Raw genomic sequence first — 11276 nt, 5'->3', positions numbered from 1 at the left:
AAAGATTCCTTAGCACATCTTTAGGGGGCTTTGGCTTTTTTGTTTCTTTTTATCACTGTTCCTCCTACACCCCAAAAGTAATTAGTGACATGCCAAATGTATATCTGCCTGAGAAACAGTGATATCCCCTTGTTGGTAGGGTTCCTAGCAATTAGGATCTTTTTTTTCACCTACAGTTGTCTGTTTTACTAAGCCTGGATCACATGTTTGCTGTCACAGTTTATAGTAGATATCAGTCTAGAAATAACTTGTCTCTTAGTATGTTTGATGAGTCAGGCTAAGCTATATTCTGGTGTGTTTCCTCATGATATATTCCATCCTGATTTTGTCAGCTGTCGGTAAGGTATGACAGCAAAATTAGATAGAATGAAGCAAAGTGCATTTACTGCAGTACGATTGTTGTCACCTGTTAATACCTGACAGACCTTCCTGAGGCTATTTTTGAACACCACAGGTGTATAAGAGCAAGTACACTGAGAGAAAAACTCTTACAAATATTTTAGGTTTCTCTGCTGCAGTGCTAAGCTCTCTGGTCTTCAGCAGTTGTATAACTGCTGATTAAAATTAAATTAAAATTCACTTTGATTTTTAATTATTCTTTAGCTATGATTAAGTGAGTTCTACACTGTGTTGTGGATAAAGAGACCTGATACCTATGAGCACCTCTGAAATGGTCAGCCAAAAAAATACAGATTTGGAGATGGACTAAAATGTTTTCAGGGGTAACCAAAAGGACACAAACAGGGCATTTAACACACATTGAAAAATCAGTACATGGTAAAATCAGATATAATTTACAGACCAATTAAAAATACCCAGAAGTATAAAAGCAAATATGTTAAAATAACCCCAAGGAGATCATAGAGTGAAGAAGGAAAATAAACATTGTGTTCTTCCTTTAGAGTGTTGAATGTTGTGAAACACTGCAACCACCACCAGACTAATAACATGGACCTTGAGAATCAAAAGAGGAATGGAAGGATAAGGTTAAGCATAACACCAGCAGAATGGGTAGGTACTAGGAGTCTTGTGTGCTCAACAATTTTCATGGTACAAGAAGATATCTCACCGATTATCATAGCAGCCATCACAGGTTCAACTGGCAGAAGATCAATTTCCAATTAAAAACAGATTAAGATAGTAAAAAATAGAAACAATGAAATCACCTTCTCCTCCCAGCTCCCATCACATATTCCCAGGTTCAACTTTACTTCTTTTTTTCCCAACTATTCTGTCTGTGGAAAGAATAAGATGGAGGAATGTGGTTGTGGTCATGTTATGAAATGCCTCATGTCTGCTGTTCCCTTTTCCACACACTGTACCTCTGCTCAAGCTTGAGGTCCCTCCCTCAGGATACAGTTCACAAACTGTTCCAGCATGGGTCCTTCCTGCAGGCTGCAGTACCTAAAGAATTACTCCAGCATGGATCCCTCCCAAGGGCCTCCTCTCCACCAGCTGCAACTTTCCCTCAGGACACATGCACCTGCTCAGGTGTGGGATCTCCCACAGGCTGCAGGTGGATATCAGCTCCCCGGGAACCTTCATAGGCTGCTGGGAGGCAGCTGCCTCACTATGGTCTTCACCATGGGCTGAAGAGGAATCTCTACTCCAGAGCTGGGTGCTCCTCCATCCCCTGCTGCAGTGACCTTGGGGCCTACAGGGTTGTTTCTCTCACATATTCTCCCTCTTTCTTGGAGCTGCCATGCAGTATTTTTTACCCTTTCTTATAGATGTTATCACAGAGGCACCACAGCGTCTGACCAGCTTAGTTTTGGCCAGTAACAGGTCCATCTTGAAAACATCTTGAACCAGCTCTGTCCAACATGGTGGTGGCTCCTGCTTTCCTTTCCCAGACTCCACCCCTGCAGAGCTCCTCCTCTCTCTGCTGCCAGAACTTTGCCATGCAAAGGTGATGTAGAATACTAATAAAAATCTTTGTTCTTTATATTTCATATCTCTTTCCTTTCTGTCCATAGATACATCTAAGAGTAATAGGGTGTGGCATTTTTATCTAGAGGGCTTAGAATAGCATTTTGAGAAAATGTCAAAATGTTATTTAGATGTCTGCATTTCTCATATTTATTCAAATAAGCAAAAGTTAGAGGTCATTGAAATCTTGTTCTTAACGTAACTTGAAATCCAAACTCACAACACAGTAGTATCATATTTAACTTGACTAAAATTTTAGATTATATTTTGCTCAAGAGATCAGACTAGGTGGTCTTGAACGTACATTTTGGTTTTAACTTCTCTGTATTTAGAAGCTTGCCCTTTCATTGCATGTCCTCTGAAAATGCAATGCTGGCATAGCAGTATTTAAACCTCAAGTTCATTAGAATTTCCCTTTTGCAAAGATTATAAAAAACGAAATTAATCAGATGAAACATAACTACTTCTTGTTACTGTTCAAGAAAGCAGTTTCTGGGTTATTATGGAATGCCATATCTCTTTCCCAGTAGTTTATTTTAAGCATGTATTTTACAGATAGGTAATCTCTTCATTTTTATACTCTGAAAAAAGTTTTTTTGGGTTTTATTTTTGTTGTTTTTTAAAACAATGTGAAACATATTTGCTGATCCCATTCAATATTCTCTACCCTAGAATATTCTTTCTTTTTTTTTTCCAAGAGCTAATAATTATTGGTATAGTAGGTGGACAACAACTACTCCCCTAGGCTAGCTTCAGAGACATAAAATAAATATGTATGAGACATAGAACTTAATTTCAAATGCCAGGTGCAGCCTGCTTCCTTTTTTTTCCCCCTGGAAATTCTATTGTGTGTGATTTTTATCATAACTTTATTCTATTCTATGTACTATGAAATCAATCTTTCGCGATCTTCCAGAAAAAAAGCAGTATATTCATTTTTAGCATATTTTAGCGTGTTTAAATTAATGGGAATTTTTTAGAGGGACATACTCTGATTAACAAGGACAAAGCTATTTTGAATATCTACTTCTTCCACTCTGCATTAAAATGTAATGATTGCTATTAAGGCTCATTAGATAATCCCATCCTCTACAACTCATTTAAATCAAATAATGTAAAATGCACATATAATCCAAGAATCAAGAAAATTAGGATTTTATCTATTTTTGATGTTACTATATGAAAAGCATAAAAAATGCTGCTGGTAAAGCTATATGGTGTCAGTTTCAAATTCGATCTGACTTGTCAGAACCTGCTCTATATTCCAAAGTCCATTTTGCCTAGATCTTCATGTGATATGTCCTGTACAAGTGTGTAGATCACTCTATAGTGTTATTATGAGAAAGAAATGTTTTAAAGATCTTTTGAAGTCCTACACAATTTACGTTTCAGGAGTCATAAGAAAAATGAACTAATGTCATTCCTACATCAGTAAGGCCATGGACACTAAGCAGATCTGTAGATAGAGTTCTACCACTAATTAAATAGAAACCATGTCGACTTTCTAATTCCACAGAAAACAGAAAGAAAAAAGGAACATAGAAAAAGGATGATAATGAAGAAAATAGTTTTGAAGTTCAGCTCAAGACTTCAGAAGGTAGAAAAATATTACAGCCTTTTTCTTAAATTACAGCAGTCATAAATTGTTTTACATTCTTTCTTCTTGTTCAGTATTTCAAAAGTCACTCCCTTAGATTTTTTGTATTTTTTTTTCATAATTGTATGTTTTATATTTTGAGAGAGCTACTGTAGATAGCACAAGGATAGCTTAGTCTGTATCAGTGAGTTACCTCTCTAATTTTATTGAATGCTTCTTTCCTCTTGCATATTCTTTTCCCACCAGCTCATTGTAACTCCATAAGATTTTAGAAGAAAGAAAAACTGCGTGTTTTTCCGGGCCATTTTCAGTTCTTTGCCTCACAAAGATGTAATATAGTTTAAACTGGAGTTATCTTTTATGTTCTCTCCTCAAATGTCCTGTAAGGACACACTACATTTTAAAAGGCTGTTACTTTCTAGCTAAGAAGTTATCGGACTTTCAGTCTTAGATGAGCTGATGCATCTGCCAGGAATCTGTAACACACTCATATATTTTTCAAAGTGCTTTGGTTTCTTTAGTTAAAAGTTAAACACTGTCTGTTATTATTATTTTGTTGTTGTTATCCTTATCATCAATAATTTATTCTTTTCATATGTGTGCACCGAGGTAAGAACATATTTTGAAGTGTTGGATGTTGCTCTGTAACTGCCTCTTACTGCAATCAGAGCAGAAGGTCATGAAAAGAGACAAAATGACAAGTTTCTATAGATAAAGTGAAAGCAAAACCAGCTGAAATAGACTATTTTGAGAAAAAAATGTTAACATGCTGTCTTATTTCTTATAATAAGACATCCTTTTTCTTAAAATAGATACAATTCTAATTTGAAACTGGGACCCATGAATCAGTCACTGTCAAGTGGGTCTTTCCCTTTCGGTTCTTGTAACTGAAAAGACATATATGTATATTCACAGAAGGGCTTTTTAATATATATTTATACACTCACACACCAGAGAGCTAGAAATTACTATGATAACATGTTTAGAAGACTGCTCAGTCAGGTCAGTTATAAATTTTAAAACAACTTTAGTGATGACACTCATTGAGCTGGTGCTTATTGGCAATGGTAATTTTTTCACAGTATTAACCATTTTCACAACTAATGCAAAAATCTTAGCTCATAACTCTTCCAAAGTGGCTGTGAATTTAACATACCATGGGGGTGATACAGTGTGGTGGACCTGTGTGCCTGCAGTTCTTGGGAGTTATTAGTGACCAAGGTGTGGATGATCCAGCTTGAAAGCTCCTAATCAGAGATAGGACTGATCTATTTCTTTCCAGTTTTCATTTGTTTAATTTATTTATGACTGATGTTTTTTATGCCTCTGTCTCCATCCCCTGCTTCTGTTTTAGTATTATGAGAACAGAGAAACCTTTTAGTTGTCAATGATCCTTTGAGGTACCCTAGGCTACTCAAGATTTTTCCTGGACAATATAAAATAGCTCCTCAGGTGAATATTCCACAACCTCTCTGAGCAGCCTTATACCATCCAGTATAAGTGGATGTGTTATACCATCCTTATCTTGCAGTGTTTTTCCTTATATCTTATCTGGTGTTATTTGGGTTCACTGCCTTTCGACTGTGCACCTGTGAGAAGTGTGTCCCTTCAATTTAAGCTTTCTTTAGGTAGCTGAAGTCATCCTTTGTCTTCTCTTTAGGTTGAATGAACCCAAATCTGTCTGACTTTTCATGTGCCTCATATTTTATGACCACAGTGATTGGCCTTCTGCTGTATTTCCTCCAGTTTGTCAGTCAGTCTCTTGCATGGACTAGTCTAGTTTTGGACGCTATATTCCAGATTAAATTTCAAAAGCGTCAAGTGGAATAATTACTGTCTTTGACCTGCTGGTACACTTTCCCTTGTGCACCCTAGCATGAATATTGTAGGATCTAGTTAATTCCTTCACTTAAATGTTCTTCTTTTCATCTGATATCCAAAGGAAAAACATAAATAAAACATGGGTAAGTGATATGTGTGTGAATAAACATAAGCTTCTTTCAGTATTTTTGAAAAGTTGAGACAAACTTATGGGCATATGAGCTACACAATTGGATTGTTATATGGCCTTTTGTGTAGATTTTAGCTGTTTCTTTAGTTGGTTGAAATAAGCACTTCCTTCTGCCCTGACTTTCCCCTTTAATGTTGTGTCTCTGATAAGAGTTTAATCACAGTGGGTACAATGCAAATGTGTTTTCATCTGTGAAGTCTATTAAAAGAAGACAGCTTGTTAAGTATTGAAACACTTATATCAGTGTCCCCTGTACATTAGTAGATGACAACAGATGCTGTGGTAGTGGATATGATATATGAATTAAAACTGGAATTGAATGCAGGCTTTATTTTATAATGTAGGTATTATTTTCAAATATACAAGAAATACAGGGCTTGTGAATAAATTCTGGGTGTATCTAATTTGAAAATTCAAATCCATTAATTAATCAACAGCATTTAAAATGTCTCTGACATGTCAAAATATTTTCTTGCACAGAAATTATAAAAATAAGTGAAAGAACAATGTAGTCATAATAACTTATTGTAATTTGATGATCCCTAGTCTATTTCACTTGTTATACTATTGTGTTATTCATTGTAAAAATCCATACTCCATAAAGTGATTTCTTCTAATTATAGAACAATACATGCATTTAAGGCAGGAAGATACTTGGATCCTTCACAATCTTTCTTACATTCAAAGCACTGTCTCACACTTCAAACTTTAATATGTGTTAGCTGTAAATTGAAGTATGTGGAATTTCTCCAAGAAGCGTGAAATCAAGTTCCAGTTTTGCAAGTGAACATTTTTCCCCTTGAGCAGAAAATAGAGTGTAGAGGATGCATGGTCAGCACACCAATAAAATCTTACATTTTTTTACAAGTTAGGAAGTTAAAACACAAAGAAAAGACCATACAAAAAGATAAGACAGTTCAAGGCCAGATGAGAAACCTTCATTCTGTCATTAAAAGCAAAGCTTCTAGATCATGAATCCCTGAGGTTGATATTTTTTCAGAATTCATGTCTGCAAATTGTTGAAGTAGTGCTCAGAGCTGTCTGCTCTTGTCAGAATCCACAGCTGGAGATTAGCCTGAGGTTTGGAGGGGAGGAACTCTGATGAACTCAGCATAAGCTTTATTGGCTCATTGTAAATATCTCTACCCCAAAACACTTGGGGCATATTTCCCCCTCACAGTCTAACTAAAGTGAAGTATTTGCTAAGAAAAATTTGATTTCTTCCCATACTGCAATATAGAGATTAGGAATGATTCATCAGGGATGAATTTGTATCACACAGGTTACCTGCTGTATCTTGCCTGTAATTTCAGTTGTAAATGCAAATTATATTTTTGTCTTTAGTTGGCTAAGTATTTCCATCCATTTTTAACAATTATTTGTTTTAATGCAATTATAATATTGATTTAACTACTGAGCAAACAATAATAAAAAAATCTCAAAGTCTTAGAACTTCTGTCTAAATGAGAAAGACAAAAGGAATGCTACTATTTCCCATTTACTAATAGGGAACTGAAGCACAGGACAATAACTTAGTCTGCAAATGCTTTTCTTCAACATTGTATACATAATGCAGTGATGCACTAAGCACAGATACTGTAGCTAGCTAGCTCTGAGAAAGATATCTCTAGAACCAGAACTGATAGAGACTTTTTTCTGAATAAGGTAGTTCTAGAATAAAAAATACTAAAGCAAAATTATGCTTTTCTCAGCTGAGGAAAAAAAAAAGGCAAAATTACACAGTAGCATAGGTTATAGTTATCCTGGGATACTAACAGCTCTGCACACTGCCATGTAGACTTCATGCCTGTTAGTGATAATTCATTAACAGCAAGCACCAAAAACTCAACCTAAATCTTAGATATCCATTTCCATAATGTATTCTAATGCTAATTCTTAGTCGTCAGATTTCAAGGCTTTCTACTCCCACTGTCTTATGTGACAAAAAAGGATCCCCAAACCCAAGAAAATAACTTCTTTCAAGTTCTGATAAGAAAAATTGTGTTTCCAACTTCAGAAGAGATTCAAAGCTGTGAATTTAACAAACACAGACACATGGATTATTTTTATACTAAATAGCCAAGATCTAACACATAGCTTTGGCCTTGATATTTTTTGTTTTGGACAGCTCCCCTCTGAGAAAATTTTTTATGGAAAAAATTCTCAGTAAACTGATTTTCTTCACTACAACTCATTTTGGACTATAAAAATATTGAGAAAAAATAGAAAAAATCCTAAGTTTCAGGTACTTAATGATTAAAAAATACTACAATTCCTACATATCATGGTGAAAATAAGCAGATTTTTCCATAAATGAAAGACTGACAAAATATCTCCCTCACATTCCTTCTTATCTCGTGGACTGTGGCAAGGCAACTTAATTTATAGGTATAGAATCATCAAGGTTGCAAGATACGTTTCATATCATCAAAGCCTGCTGTCAAACCAGCACTACCACTGCAACACCTAAGCTACTAAAAAAATACAGCACACAATGTTAGATCCAGATGCCTCTTGAGCACCTCCAGGGATGGTGACTCCACCACCACCCTGAGCAACCTATTCCAATGTCTGACCTCTCTTAAGAGTGAAAAAATATGTTTCCAATATCTTATCTGAATCTCATCTGTCTTAGCTTAAGACCATTTTCTCTAGTCATCTCCCTGTAGGCATGGAAAAATAAGAGAAACAAAAGGTCCTACAGTTATAACCGTAAGGTAGCTGAGCATCAGAGCAGGGCCCATCTATACATTCATGGATGAGAAATTAATTGGGTAGACCAGCTACTCCCTGTCTAGTCATCTGCACAGATGAGTTAATGGACTTATTTGACACAGTGAATGGAATTGAAACAACGTAATTTAAATTATACCCACCTGCACAATTAAATATTTGATTCTTTGATGAAGGAGATCTTTGAGAGGACCTTTTAGACTGTCCTGAAGATTCCCTCTAGTTATCTCCTGCTGTGCCTGCACAGATTTGTTGTTTGTTGTGTGTTAATCATCCTGGGAGAAAAAATCTAGTCCTTTCAGCAATTTCTCACACGGTTCTTGCTGCATAATTTATCAAAACCTGTGTGGATAGGGTGCTTATAGGGAGTAGAAACTGTTTCTGGAAGTGCAGATGTGGTCATGTAGGACAGTCCTTTATACATAATTTTCAGAGTTGGGTGATGCTTTGTGTGTGTTTTCAGATCAGCCACAGAGATAGATCATGTGTATGCAGGAATAGTCATGCATCAGCTGGGTTCAGTAAAACAAAAGCTGGGCAGAATCGTATCTGATCCAGCTTGAGACTCTTCCTTACACATTTAGAGAAGAATCCTCTTTGAGATACTTGATTCCCCAAGCATATGCTACTGTGTGCCAAGATCCCTCTGTTGTAACACTGTATATGTGCAATAGGAAAATGTGGGAAATGGAGATGGATGAAATATTTTGGCTTTTTGCTTCCTCTAGCTATTCAGAATTAAAATTCTGTTTCTGTATTTCCCAGGAGCCATCAAGGTAAGTATCAGGTCCTCAAATGAGTAATGCATGGCTGGCTTTTTCAGAAGGTACAGAATTAATGTAGTTATCTTTATTTCCTTGTGACAGTTCAGGCAATTCTGGCAATCTGAAAGTTAGAGCAGACTTTTTACTTTTCAGAACTCCTTCCTTTCCATTAATTCTAATTGTATTTCTCTGATTTATGCTACTTTTGTTAAATTTTTAATCTTCTGACACTATTGGTTTTATGCCTAGAAAGGTGTCTAAAACTTTCTTCTAGTTTTCCCTTTTTTTTTTTTTTTGTTCAGTCATACTGTTCAAATTCCACCAACTCTTCTCATGCTGCTGCATTAACACACCTACAACTTATCCTATGTAAACCTATATTTCTTTAGTTGCATAATTTTTCACAAGGATTAATTAACTATATAGTGCCTCCCAAGCTGATTCAAACTTTTCAGCATCTAATCCAGTGTTTTCTTTTAAGTAGGAAAAAACAGCAGTGAACCCCACAGATATAGAAATGACGTAACTAGAACATTGGGAATGGATTACTGTACAGTACACTGTCACTTTTCAAAATATATATAAATATATATAATAGTATATATAGTTATTTACACAACTATATAATAATAGTATAAATAACTATAACTTCCATAAATATATAATAGTATAAATAACTATATATAATAGTTAATATAAATTAATAACTTAATCAGCAGCACATAAGACTTTTCTATCACCTACTACATACACACCTAAATTTTTATCAATGTCCAAAACTGCTTGTAACATTTTAATTTTCAACACACTTCTACTGACAGTCCTCAAACACTGAAGATGTAAAAGCTATTTTTTTCTGTTACTGAACTGAAAAATTGGAGGCATGGGGAATAAGTGTAGACTGTTGAAACAAAGATTTTTTAATTCTAGTTGCAAATGCCACTGAGCGATCTTGTCCAAAGACTTCTTTTAAGCCTTTCTGTTGTTAATATTATAGTTGTTGTCATTTTTATCACTGTCCTTCATAATGCAGTGGAATCTAAATTTCATCTAGACAGCATGCATCCCACTAGGTCTAATAAATATCTAGAAGTTATGTCAGTTTTTTCCTGAAAACTGCATGAAGGAATAAGGTTTTATCTTTATCAATGACTATGTACCACAGAAAGAAGTTTCTGTTTTCCTATAAGCATACAAGAGCAGGACTTTTCTTTATAAACTGATTAATTTTGAAAGTATTAAGATCATCTAAGGTCAGACTATTATACTCTTACCTATTGTTCTGGGTAGTAATCAATGGCAGAACAATGATTATACTCCCATACTGCTTATGGGAGTAAAATCTTTGTAATGTGGTCACATGCAGGGCTCACAGCCTGATCTATGAATGTCAGCATCATATCAATAAATCACTTCTGAAACACTTAACAAGCTACATGACTTTGAAATTTACTGTAATTTTCCAAGAAATAAAAACGGAACTGATCCTGAAAAACCAAACCAAACCAAACCAAACTCCACATCAACAGAGAATCTAGAATATTAAATGAAAAGTAATATTCAGTGATAATAAGGAGGTGACATCAAATGTACACAGGTTCAGCATAAAACATGAACAAAATAAGAAAGGAACATATAATATTTAGAGGGACAGAATAATTTTTATTCTCATGGTGATATTTTTTATGACCATAAATGATGTTATGTCCTGAGTAAATGGTACAAAATTCTAAAAATCCTACTTGAATAATTATACATTCTGTTTGTGTATTATTTAGTTCTCTCTCTGCTTATCATTATAATATTATAAATTCAGATTTTTTTCTCACTGAAATTAATAGGCAGTCCGTGTTTCTTGGTATAATCTTGATATAATAAATGCAGCCAAAATGTTGATGGATGGTGTTTTTTTATGCAAATGCATTTTCAGATGCCGTGTTCATGTAACTAGGAAAAAAATCTGAAATTCAGCAAAGATGGGAATATTATCTTATAAAAACAAAGCAACAGTTTAAAATTATTTCTGTTTCAAGTCAGGACTACTTGAATTCTTTTCAAGTTTGTTGTTCAGTTTGGGGTTTTGGCTTTGTTTACTCCCCCTTGCAGTGTTAAGTGAGAAAGAGGTCAATAGTAGAAGGATCAATGTCCTATTAATTCCTGACATGAAAGACCCTGAATCAAGACCTTGGGTAAGACAGAGCAGGGTGTGAACCAGGCATGAACCCTCTCTCTGCGATTTAGG

General features: G+C 35.1%; 1 long non-coding RNA gene across 1 annotated transcript; it reads right to left on the bottom strand.

The window, feature by feature from the left end:
• Positions 1-509: 509 nt before the first annotated feature.
• Positions 510-1367, bottom strand: LOC146438476 (uncharacterized). The gene is made up of 3 exons (XR_014852081.1): positions 1323-1367; positions 1167-1235; positions 510-954 (listed from the first exon to the last, which is right to left on the bottom strand). It is a non-coding gene; the product is annotated as an uncharacterized LOC146438476 (long non-coding RNA).
• Positions 1368-11276: the final 9909 nt, after the last annotated feature.

Source organism: Lichenostomus cassidix, chromosome 4, assembly GCF_008360975.1.
Source record: "Lichenostomus cassidix isolate B80296 chromosome 4, HeHo_3.0, whole genome shotgun sequence".
NCBI classification, from domain to species: domain Eukaryota; kingdom Metazoa; phylum Chordata; class Aves; order Passeriformes; family Meliphagidae; genus Lichenostomus; species Lichenostomus cassidix.
The sequence above is the reverse complement of the archived record's forward strand: the minus strand, read 5'-3'. Positions and strand labels throughout refer to the sequence as shown.